This window comes from Melospiza georgiana, chromosome 3 (genome assembly GCF_028018845.1).
Source record: "Melospiza georgiana isolate bMelGeo1 chromosome 3, bMelGeo1.pri, whole genome shotgun sequence".
Lineage (NCBI taxonomy): Eukaryota > Metazoa > Chordata > Aves > Passeriformes > Passerellidae > Melospiza > Melospiza georgiana.
The window spans coordinates 42,068,318-42,086,889 of record NC_080432.1 but is presented as its reverse complement, the minus strand read 5'-3'; the positions used below and the strand labels follow the sequence as shown (position 1 = coordinate 42,086,889).

Sequence of the window (18,572 nt, the reverse complement as noted above, 5' to 3'; positions counted from 1 at the left end):
CTCCCCTTCCTCACCTAGGTATCTCCTGATTCCCATGCTGTCCATCTGGACTATCTCCTCCTGGCCAGGTGCTGTCATGAAATGCTGCTTCTCAGCCCACTTAATTGTCCTCAAGTGACAGATGGGATTTGACTATAGCTGGTAAGCCGTAAGTACACGAAGCAGATGAGCAGTTAATTAGCAGCGCTAGTGTTTCTGTGCAAATAGCTATAGGAACTACACATTAAAAGATGGCCTTATCAAGCCAGTTAGTCCATCTTCTCTCTTCTAACACATTTCTTATCTCACGCAGTACATTAAAAGTTTTGAGTTCCCCTGTGCCCAATAAGCTACTTTTAAAATCTCAAAGTTTCTATCAACTTTCCTTAGGAGACTATTTCACAGTCTAATGAATCTTGCTGTCAATAAATCTTTTCTTTCTGTTTAGCCTAAAGATAGTTCTTGAAATATTGAGCAGGAAAGAAAAAAAAAGGGAAAAAATCTGATAACTCTGTAGAACAATTTCTAAATACAGTACTGTGCCTTCATGTTTCCTAGGACACATTAGCACTTCTGTAAATGGTTGTATTAGAAAAAGAATCTCAGTGCAGCTTTCTCCACCAGAGAGTACAAATCTAGATATTCTGGAAAAAAAAATTGAATGGGGTGATCCAAGGAATAAAAGCAATGCAGTCGTAATTTCATATATTGCAGGCCAATGGTCAATGCCTATGAGTCTACCCAAGAAGGGAGTATCACAAATTCATTTATTTAGTATTCAAAACACACAGAACAGACTGGAGAATTTTGGCTAAACGATCCCCTCCTGAGACCCAACTATTTCATAAAATAACTCAGGATTTCCTTAGGTTTTCAGAGTACCTTGACAATACCTGAATAAAGGTTTTAAAAATTTAGCCTAAGAAAAAATAGTGGAAATAAAGACACTTTTTAATATATAATTTATAGCACATTTAATATATTTCTTCTGTAAAAGAGCCTTCTGATGTTCTGAGTCTTGAGAATTCTATCTGTGGTTTATCACTAAAGATATTTAACAAAACAAGACACACCAGCCCAGAAAGAAATGAGTTCTTCTGTCAACAATTACCTTGGTGATAGTTCTTCAGTCTTGCCCCCTCCCCCATCCTATTTTGTCTTGATTTAGAGGCTTCCCTCCATTCTTGTCTGTCTGGAAACTCTCTTCTGAAGCACCCTCCACCAGCACAAGAAAAACCTTCCTTCGTAACTCAAGGCAGGTGCCAGTGAATAATTCTACCCATACGGAACTTAGGTAAGCCAGATTCTAAATACACACAAAAAATCCTAAATTAAATCCATAAAAGTTAAAGAAACCTGTCAGATGTCTTCTTGAAACAGTTCCCCCTATTTGCCATACTTCTAACTTGTTATAGGGATTGAGAACCATATGCAAGAGCTCAGACTCTTGTTTCCTCACAAACCACAGCCTTTCAAGTGATTTCTTGTCTATACACTCAAATGTTATCATTATTAAACTTCTAGAAGAACAGTTTCACAAGAGAGAAAGAAGCATTCTCCTTTTCCAGCTTAATAGGCCCATAATACCATTTAAATTTTTTTCTCAATAAGAATGCCTACCTGTTCCAGCTGCCAGAGCTCAACAGCAGCCTCCTCGTGTTCACACCAACACAGCCAGCCACTGCAACTATTGAAGAAGCCCAAAGTGCAGAGAGTACAATTTTCACCTAACTAGGAGTGAAACACTATGAAAGCTATCTGAAATTTCTGAGCCAGAGACTGTGATTATATCAGCATAGTTTCAGAATCCAGGGTGCTAATAACTTAGTCAGTGCAGCAGTGAAGCTTTCTCTCTGTATCCTGGTAGAAGATCACTGCTTCTGCCCACATGGGCAAGCACTGAGTAATTTGCACCTCTTTGCACCCTGCTGGTGCACAGCTGTGGACTCAGCCAAACACGGCATCCTTGTGTGCCATGAGCACCATAGGAATCAGCAACTTGAGTCAAATCAGTCTGAACAAATCTGAATCATGTCACATCTATGGCATATCCAGCCCACTACCTTGTCTCTGCTAGTAGCTAATAGGGAAAACAGTCAAAAAACTCAAAAGCAATGCAGGCCTTTGGTGACAATTTCCCAGAATACTCTCACTCTCTGTTTCTTAGCTGCTTGTGGTGCAGCTAACATTGTTAGCTGAAGATGATGTCTTTGAGTATTAAAAAACATCATGTTTCTTTCCTATTTAGTTCTCCAAATGGTCTATAAATCAAAGTAAACAATTAGAAACCCCTGAATCCTGCAGAAAAGGGTTTCACATCTTCTCAGTATCCCAAGATAAGCAATGCTTCATTATTTTTCTGGACCTGTCACTCGCCAATTTTATCTGTTGTCCTGTAAGACTTTCATAAGAAGAGACATGGAACAAAAATATTTTCCATGGTCTTAGATATCTTTATCATATCAAACTAGAGTAAATTCCTTCCAAGCCACAGCATTCAATCATTCTTTGTTTAAAAGCTTATCCATCCATCCATCCATCCATCCATGCTCTCCTTCTCTGCAATTTTTCAGTTCATCTTCTAGGACCAGAATTGTACAACATCATTGATGAGAGCACTGAAGTCTCTTACCAGCTGAAGCTGCACCCAAAAGGGCTGTTGTGGACACAGAATTGTGCTGGTGGGTCTCTGTTAGGATCTGTTTATCACCAGTGGCAAAGGCCATTGGATTTACTGTCACTGGATAACCATCTGCAGCACCTACAGAGCAGTTCCACTTTGTACCAAGCAGAAAAGCTCACACAGCACTCTCCAGGGATGCTCAGTTGCCTTGCAGGCTCTAGACCCCTAAACTTTAATTTCTCGAGCTAGAAAGTACAGGAAGACATCTCACCAAATAAGAAGATGTTTGTGGCATCAGCTAAAATCTCTTTCTTCTGCTATTCTGCTTCATTATACAGTAAAATAAATAAAATCATGAATGAATCATCACCTAAAAAGTCTCAGAGAATCACAAATCACATGTTTATTGATGACACATGAGTAAACCATCTATATTTAATAACTACTGCTCTTCTTACTGCTCTTATGGATTATGTGTGTTAATCACACTGGTGATTTTTGAATATTTATTGTTGTTTTTATCTCTGCTGTAGTCATATATTAGAAGCTTTCACATCAGGAAGAACAAGTAAACATGCTGCTGCTGAATGTATTATGGGGGGAATTAGAGTGAGACATTAAAATGAAGTTTTTACCAGGCAGTGCATCTTCATTCAACTGAATGTCATGGGAGATGAAGCATGTCCAAGTAATTATGGGAATTACCAGTGCAGCTAACAGGCACAGAGGACCACTATCCTGTTCTGGGTAACTGAGGTTTGGACAGCTGTGACAGGATTGTAGTCTGTGCTAGGAGGGACTAGTTGCAGTCCAGACAAACTGCACCAAATGTGAAATGGGTGATGTACAGCTGCAGTGCAGAACTTTATTTGGTTTGATGGAATGTTTTTTTGGTTTATTTCTCAGTGTGGATTTAAAGGCTGTCTTGTAGAAGTGGTAAGAAAAGCTTTGGTCAAGGGACTTAGGTGGGGTTTTTTTCTGAGTTTACTTAAGTAACTATAAATCTTCTAAAGTATAAATTCTACTTTTTTTTTCACATGAACCATTTATAAGCAGTTTGCATATTTCCTCTGTGAATAACTAGATCAATGATCTTAGGTCACCTGACCTTTCTGATTTTGCTAGACTGACCATTTTCACTACCAGGCTCAGGTTATGTTTATATGCAAAATGAGGACAGAGAGGTGAGAAGTTCTTGGTCTCTTCATATGAAAACTAAAGGAATAAGTCAACCATGAGCTGACATAAATTACATCCTTCAGAACTTCAGTTGAAATAAGAAGCCCTAAAAATTAAAAGGCCAAATAAATCTTAGCTGTAGCATAATGAAAGCAGAAAAATTGTGTATGTAATATGAATAAAATGTTTCAGTCCATCACTGGAGTAAAATAATTATATCATTTGAATTTCTTCTAGTGTGAATTTCATCAGTAATTCAGTATGCCAATTCATGATAATAAGTAAAATATACATGAGGAAGAGTGGGTTTGCCTGGATGTATGCTCGGATGATTTCTAGCATCCCAAGCAAGATGAAAAGCTTAGTATAGCTATTTCTGCTTGGGGGGGGGTTTGGTTGATTTTTTTTGTTGTTTATTTGTTTTGTTTTTGTTTTGTTTTTGTTTTGTTTTTTTTTTTTTTTTTTTTTTATTCCAGTTGGTGTTATATCCATATTCCTCCCAAATGACTATTAAATAAACATAGAAAATATAAGCAGGAAGATAATGCATGTGATGACTACTTTCTTCAACTCTATTAGAGCATGTAAAAATTGTAAAAAAGAGTTCTGTGGCTCCTACTTTAGCTAAGGCTTGCTATTTGAGTACTGTTTTCGTAACAGTCTTGCTGGAATGAGAAGCCTAAATGAAGCTCTCCAGTGGGCTCACTCTTGTAGGCACAGCTCACTCTGTTGCTGCTGCAGCACAGCTCTGGGATTTTATCTGTTTTCCATTCCTCTGGCTCAGCACTGCCTCACCACGGCCTCAGCCCCAGCAGGATGAGAAAAGCCAGTGTGATGGCTGACCAACCAACCACTCTGCTGTAGGCACTGCAGGTGAGCACAGAGCAGTTCAAACCAAAACCCGCGTGCCAATTTCTCAGTTAAGGAATAGCAACTCTACCCCAATTTACATGGAAAGCATCAAGGATCAGTTCATTTGCTCAGAGTTCTGAGTGAAAAATGTGCTAACATCAAAGGGAGTGCTCACTGCAGTGTCAAGATGCCACCACAGAGCCTCCAAAAGCTCTGCACTCTAGGAATATTTTGATATAAACTGTCAGGATCCCCTCATTCCCCTTTGCCCTGGCTTAGAATGATGAATCATGTGTTAATGATAGCCCCTAACACATTTTAAAATGGAGTAGTTGCAGGTTCACTTTTACACCTAAGAGAATATTAACCATGGACAACCCAACAGCATTTCTAGTATGAAGGGTATCAAGCTGCTGCAGGTGGCTCCTCTGCCACAGGAAACTTTCTTACATTTCTCAGCTGCTTCTTTTACTTTTCATTCATCACAGAGCACTGAGAGTGAACTCCTTAATTCATTGGTGATCATTTGTGCTCCCTCTCAGCCCCCATTTCTTCTGCACAGATTATATTTCAGAGGCTAATTCAGGATTGCGATGGTCTGCTTTGCCTTGGCACAAGCCTCCCACTCAAATACCACATGCTCCTTGCCATTTTACCTTCATATTTTCCTGTCCTATGAACCTTAAAGTAAATGCAGCATTTTTACAGCCTGTTATATTTGGAGAAGCCTTTGAACTATCTGTTCCATTTGTGCATAGTCATCTACAAAGAACAGACCTACCAGGACAAGAAAACAAAAAAAAAAAAAAAATGAAATAGGAAAAAAGAAAGAATTCTACAAAAAGAAGTGGTGTTATTGCTGTATAGTTATCAGTTAATGTTAAGAATTATTGTTTGGAAATTGTTTAGAATTGCTGTTTAGGAGAATTATGGTAAGAAAGCATAATTTTATCAGAAATTGAGAGAAAATTTTGACTTATTTAGATTAGACTGTCTCATTAAAATTTGAAGAATATCTGCTTTCTGGAAAATATAAGAAGTTATTTTCTGTAAAAATAGCACAAAATGCCACATTAAAGCTTTAAACATGATATAAAGTTCAATTTCATTTAGAAACAAAACTCATAAACATTCCAGCCAAAAATATTTTAAAAGACAGAACGTATGAAGATATTGTTGAATAATACCCATCCCCCCCTCCCACAATGTACTCAGGAAGCTAATTTGGACAAAAACCTATTCCCTAATGAAAAAAGTTCATAGAATGGTTTAGGTTGGAAGGGACCTTAGAGATCAGCTAGCTCCAAGCCCCCTGCCATGGACAGAGACAGTTCCACTAGACCAGATTGTTCAAAGCCCAATTGAACACTTCCAGGGATGGGGCATCCACTACTTCTCTGGACAACCTGTTCAGTGCTTCACCACGCTCACAGGGAAGAATTTTTTCCTAATATCTAAGCTAAACCTCCCTCAGTTTGAAGCAATTCCCCTTTATCCTGCCACTGCCTGGCCTTGTAAAAAGTCCTTCTCCATCTTTCTTGTAGGCTCCCTTCAGGCACTGGAAGACCACAGCCTTGTCATCCTGAAACTCTCTCTTTTCCAGGCTGAACAATCCCACTTCTCTCAGCCTTTCTCCATAGGAGAGGCACTCCACCCTCTAAACAACTTGATGGCCTTCCAGTGGATGCTCTCCAACATGTCCACGTCCTGCTGTGCTGGGAACCCCAGAGCGGATGCAGCACTGTCAGTGAGTTCTCAGCAGAGGGGAGCAGAGGGACAGGATGCTGCCCAGGACAGGTTTGGCTTTCTGGGCAGTGAGGGCACATTTCCAGCTCATGTCCAGCCTCTCACCCAGCAGCACCCCCAAGTTCTTGTCCCCAGGGCTGCTCTTGATCATCCCCCAGCCTGTGTTGATACCAGGGCTGCTCCATCCAGGTGCAACACCAGCGCCTGGTCCTGTTAAACCTCATGAGACTCCCTTGGGCCCACTTCTCGAGCTTGTCCACATCCCAGGCTGACTGAAAATTCTTCACCAGCTCTCATTATGTTGTGTGTCTCCTTTTGTTGACACAGGTACGCTCCCGAGTGGATCCTTTGTCTTTACTGCTCTATAAGCACTTTGTAAACATCAGTTCTGCTAGGCCTAAGTCTCTGACATTTGTTACCATTATCTCCTGTTACAAAGGCAGAAGTGAAAAGCAAAGTTTATACCTACGGCCAAGAATGTATCCAACCATATGTACACAAGCACGCATTATACATATATGTTCAATAATTTCAAAAATGTAATCAAAAGGGTCAAAATTAATGAAAAATACATTTTTTGAACTGACTTGCCATTTTCTTATTTAAACAGGAAAAAGATCCTTTGTTTCAGTTGAACTCATTTCACCTTTCTGAAAACATTTATTGAATCTGAAGTAGAAACATAATTACCCAAGCATTTAATTTCAAATTACCATTTCCATTTTAGAAGTGACCTAATAGATAATATACAAAAGGGAATTTTGGGAATGTACCTTTCCAAAATTAGCAAATTGAAAGTTTCTTTCCCTTTCTCTTTGCAGCCAATTGTGGGCTTTTGCAAACCTTAGTAAGTCCTGCATGGACTGTTTCTTGCAAGCCTACTTTGTCTTTAAGGCTTTAACCAAAGTCTTATTTGGTTTTGCTTCCTTCCTCATTTTTTTCCTGCAAATAAATGAAAATATTTTAATACAGCTACGTACGTCAAAGGGGCTGGTACTGCCATTCCTTTCGCCTGTGAGATGCCAGGATTTACTGGATATCAATTTTAAAATGCACTAACTGTGATACAGTCTACATTTTATTTTTATTAATTTTTAATAGTGATTAGAAGTATCAATTTCAAAAAAACTCTTTGTTATGATTGAATTCTTACTTCATTTTTTATCTCATCCCAGGGTGCTGCTGCCTCTCTGAATGACTAAAGCACCTGGACATTTGAATATCATATTAGTCAAATAATCTCAGAAAAATTAATGGAAATCCCAGTGCCCAGTATCAGTTAATGTCACCAAAGCTTGGCATTTATCAACAGAATTTCAAGGAATCAAGTTTCTCTGGAGTATCAATTTACAAAGGCCTGCTAGTAAGCTCAAATATCCTTTTCTTGTTTGAGGTAAATATGATTTTACTACTTGGTGCCCTATAAGCATTCAGCAATATCTGTTATTCTGTGACACAATCAAACAAAAAGACCTGTGTGTTGGCAAGGTAAATGGTTTTTTCTTGTTCCTGGTAAGACTACAGAAACAAAACCAATATGTTTTTAACAGAAGGATGCAACAATAGAAGGAGCATAAAATAGGTTACAAAATAAATTTATAGCTGCAGGAGAGATTGTTTTGAAACAAAGTAGAAATTTTCCCGAGAATGTCAATCTAAGATCCTATATTCTTTCCAAACAGCTCTCAGATAATTCTTTGTTAAATGTTAGAAAGGCTTTGAAAATTTAATCAGGAGTGGAAGAAATGGAAGCAAAGGTCTAAAAGTGTGTTCTTTTGTTCTTAAATGTTTTTGCCACCCTATGACCAAAGTCTCTGCAAACATGGTATAATCAGATTGTGGCAGGAACACATCCTGGCTTCCCATCTTGAAATACTGTGACTGAAGAAGCATTCCTCTGAAAATAGACCTGATTTGCTGCAGAAATAAAGTCTCAAAGTGCAATTTGCCTTTTACCTGAACTAGCAAGACAAGACATATTTAGGAAGAACAGCTGGCTGCAGAGTTAATTTTTGCTCTTCATGTACTTGTCAGTACAAAGAAAAGAGAGGAGTGATTGTGAGAAATGTGAGGAATGATAGTGAGAAAATTACATCATGTACTAAACTTGGGAGGCTTTTTATTTAGGAGTTCCTAAAAGATATTTGGTTTCTATAACAGGATTTTTGTGGAATACTGTAGTTTTAACAAATGTATTAAGCTCATCACCTTTTCATGATAAAACAACACCTGCTATTAAAAAAAAGAAAAAAGAAAAAAGTTGAAAGTAATTCCTTAAAGCGAGCATGATTAGACTAACATATAATAAGCAAAAAATCTATTTGAAAAACAGAAACAGAGAACACAGCCTAATAAAGACTTTGTTCTCAGGTCTTTCTCCACTGTGTGGTGAGATGGTGGTGTAAGGCCTGGTATATCTGTATGCAAAGCCTACCCCAACTAGGTCTCAGTTTCAGTGAGGTCACTACATGATCTCTCTGTGATTTAATGCTAACTACAGCACCATGGGAGTAGCAGGATATGTCAAATGCGAGGACAAGGTCAATGAGCTGTGCTGGAAAGAACTGCAGCAGCTGTTACTTGGCCCAAGGGCATTATTTATTTTTAAATGTAAATCCTATAGTTGAGATAGAATGTGGCATAACTTTGATTTTTCCATTCTGTGGTAGGACACTGACATAGGATAAAAGTCACCAGTACACAGAAATTCACTGTGTCCTATCTCAGCCTTCTTACAAGAGGATGGATTTGTTCGTTTTCTTGACACAATCCAAAATGTAGCGAGGTTTTGTGAGACATAGACCCACAAGGTCATCACAGACCTTTGTTTTGCTGCTCATAGCATTAGACAAATTAAAAAGTTGTAAAAGAGGTAAATAAAAACCCCAAGGTGATCCTGAAATGCAGCCATCAGACATCCAGCACAGAAGGGAAAGATCTCAGCCCATCAGTTGCGCACTCTCTGGAAAAGATATCATAAGAAGAGGGACTAGTGTATTTTAGAGGGTCTCTCACATTAACTTGAAAGCTTGTTGCTAGGTTCTACTAGGAATTGAGTGGTTATAAGTATTAGCTGATGATAAGAAACTCTTTGTGTTCAGTCCTGAGGAAAAAAAAAAATAGCTTCTTAATTCACTGATCCAGGGAGGTGAAAGACTGAGACATCAGGAACAAATGCACAAAGGGCTTTTTCTCATGTTCACCAAAATGCTAAAACAGGTTAGATGTGAAAAATAAAACAGCCTTGAGTGGCTGAGAGAGGTATCAGCTATGAACAGTGTGACCAGTGACACACATCATTAGTCTGTTTTTAGCCTAGCCTGGTATTCTGGCTCAGTGGAAAAAAGTGACATTCAAATAACTAAAGAGAGAGAAACATCTTCTTAGCTTTATCACAGCTGTTTTTGCTTTCTGTCTTCCCCCTCATCCTACCCAAATTTCTCCAATTTTTCTCCCAGTGTTACTCTCTCTGCTCTCAGGGTATTTGCTCTCATGAATATGCATCAGGCTGCACTTCAGCTTCTCTGCTCCAACTCTCTGTCAGTATGACCAATTCTCTCCAGTTCACATGAAACTGCTGCCACCCACCCCTGGATCCGAAAGAAAACATTATTAATTAATGCCCCTGAAACTTCTCCCACCAGCCTGTTGAGTCCAGTCAGGGTAGGGTGATGGGAGACCAGGGACAGAGGAAAGCTCATTCTCTGTGAGACTCCTGGCCATATAGCAGAACTGTGAAGTCCATGAACAACCTTCCCCCTCATCTCAAGAAGGTATCACTGCCAAAATGCATTTGTGGAGCCATGAACAGAAGATGTAGCTGCACTATTAAGGAAAGAACACACGATCCTTCCAAAGTGTATGTCCACTGAAGAATTCATAGCTCAGTGGGCTACTTGGTCATGTGAAATGGGATTAGTGAATGCTCATATATCTCACAGAGGAATTTATCAATTTTCAGAGATAATTACAAGATATTTTGATTATAGGCAGCTTTCAAAAAAAAACCACCAAACCAGAAAAACACAAAACCCTTTGATCCTCTTCTTCATGAGAGTTTCTGGGAACAAACACATTTTCCCATTTTTCTACTGAACATTTCCAGAGGAGATAAGTTATCTGACCTGACAACAGGGAGAAAGTGCAGTCAATAGTTTGGAGAGCAAGTAATCAATGTTGTACCCTTATTTAAAAAACAATATACAGTAAATATCTGCCAGCAGCAGTGATAACATTCACTTACACTAAAGATAAGTCATACGAAATGCCAACTACTCCTCAATTTAGGAAATCAACAAAATGGTCTCAGTCCAGATAATTTATTTTCTATCAATACAGTTTGGCCTTTTTCTTTCTTAGTTTAGCATTCTTGTTTCACATCCAAACCATGCAGAGCTTTCTGAGTATCCCATGTGTTTAGCTATTCACAGGAATATTCACAAAGGGAAGGAGATGAAATATCTCCTGAAATGATTGGGAAGGTTTTGATATTTATCTCTAAGGAGACAGACATTTGTTGTTGGCTACTTTTAAACCAGACAGGGAATGCTGAACAAACCATGACAGGCATTTTTTTCATTTGACTTTTCCTTTTGCCTTTTGACTGCTCATTGTTTTCATTCTGTACTGAAAGGGCAGATAGATTTTTTAAAGGCTGTTAACTGAGGGATCTAATTTAAATCCTGGTACAGCCAGTTCTTCCTTTGTAGCACCAATACAGGTGTCTCTCTCTTGCTGATAATCACAGCCTATCCATCCTGCCACTGCAACAGAGGATGTGGCATGTTTAAGACATCCTCTTTTCCTTTCCCATTCTTAGTTTTTATCTTTGGGCTGTAACAAAAGGAGGATTACTCATTCTGACCAACATGTAGACTGAAGCTTTCCTGAGGAGCTTAGACACCACAAAGGAATGGCTAAGAGCTCTTGGTGACTGGTGCCATTTTGAGCCCCTTTGCTCCTCAGCCTGTTAAAGCAAATTGCTCTTCTGAAGGCAGAGGAGGAAAAATTCCTTACTTGTCCACCAATGCATGTATTTCCTTCAACCTCAATCATGCCTGGTCACCACAATCCATGTGACTTGATTAGATTTAGGTTTTTCATAGTCTTTCCTTCTCCCAGCCAAGGCAGTTCAAACTCTCCTGTCCTAACTGGACAACTGCAGCCACGAGTCTCAGTCCTGCACATAAAGATCTATGCACCACTCTCACTTACCTCCTCTGGATTCAGGAAAAGAGTCACACTGGTGATTTTCTGCACCAGTGCCACACACACGTGTTTTCCAGGGATTTTCAGTGCAACATTATCTCTATTAAAATAGACAAGATGCTTTCAGCCATCGCGTACTTTCTGTTGATTTTATCCTTAATCCAGCTTCTGTTCTGCTCAGAATCTGCCTTGCTGTGCACTGGGATGCACCAGCCCTACCTCTCACCTTCTGACCAACCATTATCCAGGACCCTGGATTTACAGCTATTCCAGGACCCTCTCCTTATCTCACCTCTTTCCATAACCCCACAGTGGCAGCAGATCTTTCAGAGGATTAGAGACCTGTTCCTTCTTGAGGTGTGATTAGCAGAAGCCTCCTAAATGCTCCGTTGTACTGCTTATACTATTGCTGCAGCTATCCCCTCCTACCTGTTATTTAGCTGCCATATCCTCTCAGTGCATAAGTTTTCCATAGCTGGAGAAATTAGTTCAAGAGCAAGATCTCAGAGGCCTTGATATCTCACAGCATTTGTTGACAAGACACCCCTAAAACAATCCAATTTGGTGAAATAAATTGATTTCCAAGTAAGGCTTGGCAGGCAAAAGTCTATTGGTTCCTTGAGTCAAAATGACAATGTCTACAGTATCCTTGTCCCAATCTGAAGGTATGCAAGCCTTCTAATGAGCCAGAAATGCTTAATTCCAGTTCAGCTCACAGATTTGCTTGTCCTTTAGAAAAATGGGGTTTTATGATAAAGTTTTGTATGAATTATTTTCAGTTTTCATGCAAAATGCATGAACTGGAAAGAAGTAATAAAAAATTATCTTCCAGAAAGAATGTAAGGTAAAGTGTTCAAGAAATGATGTTCCTACAGTTTTTTAATCAGGAAATTCCTAAGACTGACCATTTCCCAATCATGTTTCTGTCTGTTAAAAATACCTTTTCCTGCAAAAACAAAAAACATTTATACTAAAAACTCCCACTCAGCTCTGCCTTCTATGTAGGTCAATAGTGATTCTGCATGGGGGCAGACCCTGACAGGACATATTTTTCCTTCTCCTATGTTTTCAAATCAGCATTTTTTTAAACTGAAAAGATGTTTTCTGACTTCTACTGCTGCTGCTCATTTTATATGCTGAAGTTGGCATCCTGGATTTGTCACCAATGTTTTTCCATAAAGATGAGGATATTATCAGAGACCCATATTGTGGGTAAGACAAAGAAAATGATGGGAAGAGATAAAAATCAGAAAAAATGTCATATCAATATTCTGAAGTACAGTGACAATTGCTGATCCAAGGGATGCAGAAATGCTTCTAAATGACACAATCTTTCCCCATTTTTCCATGTCACATCACTGTGAGCCTTCTAATGACAGGTTTATGTATGTTAATTTCATGCCAAGGTTTATGATTTAGCCATAGCAGGAGGTAGTTTGAGTTCCTAGAATCAGAATTATCACTTACAGGCTTTCCTCTCTCTCTGCGCATCCCAGGTGGAGCTGGGTTGGGCAGAGAGTAACAGCTGGCCCTTCACTGCAGCACTGCATCAGGCTGATTTGTGATTTGTGGGGTTTGTTTTTATTCTCGTGCACTCAGATGAAACCCTGTCTTTTGTCACAAGTTTCAGTTCATAACTGGGTGCTGTTCAGCCCCATCCAAGCACATGTGGCCTGTGGACACTGACAGAGAAAATCCCAGTCCCTTGGTGAGATCCTTAGTTGCTAGAATTAGTTGCTAGGATTGGTTGCTAGAACTATTCAAATTCTACAAGGTAAAACAAAAGAGGGAAAAGAGAATACAAGCAATGGCCTATTTGGTGTTGGACAACAAATTTCAGAGACATCTGGACTGGTCTGAAGGAGCCACAGATGTCTGCCTTCAAAAAGAGTGTTACTGCTTTTCAGTTCAGCACCTAGAAGATAATTAGCCTCTCCACAAAAACAAACCCATGACAGCACATTGGACAAACATGAAGGAAGTAAGGCTAAGTGCTCAGGCCAGGATACAAAAAAAAAAAAAGACTGAGTACACAGCTGGAACAAATTACCGCTCTTGTCCCTCAGGTGATCTTTGTAGGTCAAGGCAGAAATGCATTAGCAATGCAAAACGGGATTTGGGAGTGAACAGGCACTGTCATCATCCCCTCCCTCACCTCTGTGAGGGTGGGTAGCAAATGCAGCCTCAAGGGTTTTCAGTCCACAGGTTTTTCAGCAGGGAGTTAAGTCACTTGAAGAATATTGCCGCCTACGACGAGTTAAACCTTGATAATTTTGAATCAGCCTCCCATTTTGCTTTTTGCCCACAAGCACAAAAAAAAAAAAAAAAAAAAAAAAAAAAAATAAAAGAAGTGGGAGGAGGGGGCGGATCAGATGTGTTTCTAACCATTACATTGCAAACTTGAGTCAGTGGTCAGATTCCTCAGCAAAGAGGGGGAGCAGAAGCACTCTGACCAGGATTGCTGGGGGCTGTCGGCTCGGGTCCACCTGAGCAGCAGGCAAAGTGCAGGCTAAGGGGCAGGGCTACAGGTGCCATTTGTACTTCCCATTAGGAAAAATGGTCACTAATGGCCCAATTGTAAATTTCAACAAGAAGCACGGAAGCTGTGAAGTGCAGCATGGGGCAGAGAGGACAGCAGCAAACAGGGGCTCTGAGGCTGGGTCGCATTTCTCACCCTTTATGGTGCACCAAGGGGGCCAGCTTGCCTGCGTGCCAGTGCCTTACACAGACAGATGCTGGGGCACACCTGGTCCAGAGTTACCCTAAAGAAACCAGAGCTGTGCTGGGCAGAGCAGATCAGACACTGTCTCTGATCCAAGAGGTGATGCAGATCTTTGCTGGGTTTCATGGGTTAAGAAAATTCAGCGTGAAATTTTTGCTACATGTCTCCTGGCATTGTTTATTTTTTGCATCCCCTCTCTCCCCTAGAATCAGAAGCAGTTTCAGGGAAGGTCTGAGCTCTTCTTGGTGCTGCTGTGGCGCGGCAGCTCCGAGCAGAGCGCATGCAAGAAGCGCTCTGTTGTGCTCAAGTGGTGATCCCTGGGCAATGCAAACTCACCACTGACACAGAGCAAGCTGTAAACAAGGGGACTGCAACCAGCCTGAAACACAGCAGGAGTGGAAGTAATTCTTTGTCTCTCTTCTTTCTCATCACAAGCCTAAATTTGCCCCAGTACGGTCTCTGTACACATCAAGGTCCAATAAGAAATTGATCCCCTGCATGGCAATGTTTCCTCTTTCTGGAGGAACAGAAAATCCCCATGACAATTGTGTTGCATCTGCTGGACTTACACAAGCTGAACATTGTATTATAAAGTTAAGAGATATCAAGAGATTTAATTAACTGTGAGTTTATAGAAGGATATGATGCTTACTGTTTCCCTCCCTCTTCTCATCAAAAGAGTTTTTCTGTCATAATAATCCCAAAGGTGGAATAGATAAAATAAACCTTATTTTTCTTAACGTCTTCATGGCACTGCCCCTAAAATACTAGATCAGGCAGTCTGAAAAAAGAAAATTATTCTTGCTTTAAATCAATATTATTTGTCTCTTCTGTGTAAGTAGTAGTTACCCAGTTTAAGAACCCTTTCTTACATACACTACCACAACTGACCATTTTACATTTCCAGTGGCTAATCTGCCACACTGGGACTTGTTGACTTCACTGCCAATTTCTTTTACCCCATTAGTTCCTTTCTTTTATTCAGTCATGCACTTGCCTTGTGTCCCAAACATGTACATACATCCTTGCAAATCAGAGAGAGATTCAGTTCCCATTTTGCTATGTCTTGTACTGTACTGCCACTCAGATGCTTCCCCCACCCCAATTCTCAGTACATTTAGTCTTGCTGAGAGCATATATGTCTGCTGACGTCAGACAGACATGACAGAGCATATACCTGTTTGTGTACCCCGTCCCCCACATGCCCACCTTGCCAGTTCTGGACATCCATCACCAGTGGCATCACCTCACCAAGAACAACAGCCTCTGTGACAGCAGATACCAAAGTGGTGCCCACTGCCCCTCCACACCCCTCACTGCCTTCCCTTCTCTAGCTGCTCCTATGCCTTCATTTGTTTCTTCAAATGACATTTGCCAAGGTCCTCACTTTCACTCTCCTGTTTTATACACAGCAGAGTTGATCTGTCCAGCAAAGTTGTTCCTTATCTTTGGAAGATTTAATAATTCCTCAGAAAGCTGAAATTGCTTTCACAGCTTTACTCTATTCCTCAAGTCCTCATTTATTAGAAACAAAATTATTACCCTTTTCATCATTTTCCATCACTGTTTTAAAACTATCATTAAAAAATCATATGGACTCTAAAACAATATTGGTTTTGAAATGCCTTTTCATACCATGAGAGGCAGAAACCAAACTGAGATCCATTACTGTATATGAACAATCTTATCTAAGCTAACATGAAAAGAGAGATAAAGTTATATATTTCACCAATCCTTTAAGATACACGACTGAGACATTTTTTGCCATCAAAGGTAGCTGTCTATAAAATGTTTTGGGTATATATCTATCTACAGTTTATAACTACACAGTTTATACATACATAGGAAAAAAACCTTGCACTTACCTTTGAGAAGTAACATTTATCCCAGGTTTGGTAAAATAGTCTCAGACAGGCACTTAGACCTTCTTTCTATTCCATGCATCCTTTTTTCAAAAGAAGATAGAATCAGAAAAATCCCAGTTGATCTCTAGCAAACCAAAATGTAGACAAGATTGTTTGTCAGACGCAGCCTGATTCAGTGAAGTCCGAGCGTGTCAATCCCTGAGACTCCTTGTTCAGTAATATCCAAAGCACAAAAAAAGGAAAGAGAAAAAACAGAAAAAGAAAGAGAATAAAAAAGAGTGAATAACTTATTCTTTTCCTGTGTGATTTAAAAAACCCAGTCTTGGAGGACTAAGCAGCCTGCAGGCTTTTTGAGCATTCTGATCCTAGTGCATCCCAAGGTAACACATGCATTTCAGTACTGCAAGTCTTCAAGTTCATACAAGCAAGCCCAGCTCCTGTGTGTGTGTGTGTGTGTGTGTGTGGGGTGGGGGACCGAGCCCTACCGCGGGGGGAAGAGAGGCAGAGAGAGGCAGACACACACAGTCACACGCAGGGATGGGAGAAGGAAAAACAGCAAAGTGGAGTGATCTCACAAAGTGCTCTAGATGGCAGAGCCTGCACGGCTTGTAAGACAAGCAATGTGCACACACAGGGAAAAAAAAAAAAAAAAAAAAAAAAAGGAAAAAAAGAAGGAAAAAAAAAAAGATAGAGAGTGAAAAACCCGAGAGAACTAGCAGGCAGCTTCAGGAATTTCTTCTTACCTCTTCTGACGATGCAACATGCAGCAAGTGCTTTGTACTGCATAGGAATCCGTGCAGGCACGACTCAGTCAGACCCCTCACCCCTGAAATAAACAATTATGCACCGTAGGAAAGGGAAGAAAACCAGAAACCAGATGAAACAAGGGTACAAAAAGAAGCTAATAAACAAGTATGAGTGTCAGGGAGGAGTCCTAAGCGGGCAGGAGGCAAATAGCTGATATAGAAAGAGGCATCCAAACTCCGGGTCCTAACAGAGATTGGCGCTGTAATTATGTGGCAAAGCACTGCCCTCTAAGCCATTGCATAATAATAGAAACCTAAGCTGTGTAGACACAGCCTGACATGCTAAATCCTCAGTAGCTACACTCAACATTTGTCAGTAGAAAGCCTGTCAGTCCTCTGGGGGCGGAGGAAGAGGAGGGAAGACAGAAGAGGAGAGAAATTTTACTGCAAAATGCATAAGCCGCAGTTGAGCTCTCAGGTGGTGCCGATGCTTGAAATGTTATAGTGGAAGTCATATATATCTGTATCGATGTAGGAAAAGATAGATAAAAACCATATGTGGTGCTTAGGGACACAGTTTAGGGGTGGATTTGGCAGTGCTGTGTTCACAGTTAGGTTCGATGATCTCAAAAGTCTTTTCTGACCTAAACCATTCTATGATTTTAATAGCACTGTCAGCTTCATTCGTTCTATTTAATACTGGAAACATTTTTCCTTGCTGTGTTTTAGAAAATTAAATGACAAAGAGAAGAACATGTACAGGGGTTGCCCATGTTAAATGGTATTATTTCTAATGCTGTTGGCAAGAAAGTAGTAGTAGTTCTCCCTTTGTACTGAACAGTATTGTAATGTCTAAATAAAACTTGAACTGAGATAAAAGAACTCATGCAGATTGATTAGCCTTTCCCATTAACCAGTGGGTTCCTCTCTCCAGCCCTCCTGGCACAGAGACACTCATTTTCTTCTGCCTCTCTTGGTTGAAGAGGCTCCTAGACAGAGCCAGGGAAAAGATGAGCACTGACTATAAAAGAGGAGGAATCTTGTTCAACTTACTACACACCAGTATCCATACATCAACAGAAAGAACAACTCATAATGCACATGAAAGGAATAGAAAACAAACAAACAAACACCAGAAAACCTCACAAACCAAGAAAGTGGTATAATTTTGCAGTGGAAATTTACCTGAGAACTGTGGCCCTGGTCACATCTATGGTCCATTTAGTCCAGTGTCCTGTCTCTGGACAGTGATCAGCACTAGATACCTCTGAGGAATCTGAATGAGTTTTTGCAGACTGTGCTAGACAGCCAGGGCTAACCTGTTCATGAGCAAAGCTTCTCCTTAATCCCTGTTCTTTAAAGATTAGTTAATGCACTGAGGCATGAGCAGTGAAACAGTCTGCTTCTGCACATCCAGACTAAACATGTAAGGTCTGCTTTTGAGGTCCTTTGCATTTGGTGTAAAGTACACCTCTTTTAAGACACTCAGGATCTAAAGAGTAAAATCTTCTGACACTTTGTAAACATCCCAGTGTGAACAAAGTCCAAGAGTTCAGAAAGAGCTGTAGTATTTCATTCTGAAGGTAAGAAATATATTTTTATAGCCTTATATAGCCTAGCTACTCTCCTCATTTACTCCTTACTCTCGGTGG

The 18,572-nt window shown here is 40.1% G+C and overlaps 1 protein-coding gene across 2 annotated transcripts in view; it reads right to left on the bottom strand.

Moving 5' to 3' along the window:
• The window catches only part of LRFN2 (leucine rich repeat and fibronectin type III domain containing 2), a 154,569-nt gene extending 137,413 nt beyond the window's left edge, over positions 1–17,156 (bottom strand). The window contains exons 1-2 of one of the 2 annotated variants that reach the window (XM_058020764.1): positions 16,918–17,156; positions 16,175–16,381 (exon numbers count right to left, since the gene is read on the bottom strand). The gene's annotated coding sequence lies outside the window, so the exon portion shown is untranslated. Of the gene's footprint in view, positions 1–16,174; positions 16,633–16,917 lie in introns of those variants that run through there. The other variant, XM_058020763.1, reaches the window with a different exon arrangement.
• Between the last annotated feature and the right edge of the window lie 1,416 nt (positions 17,157–18,572).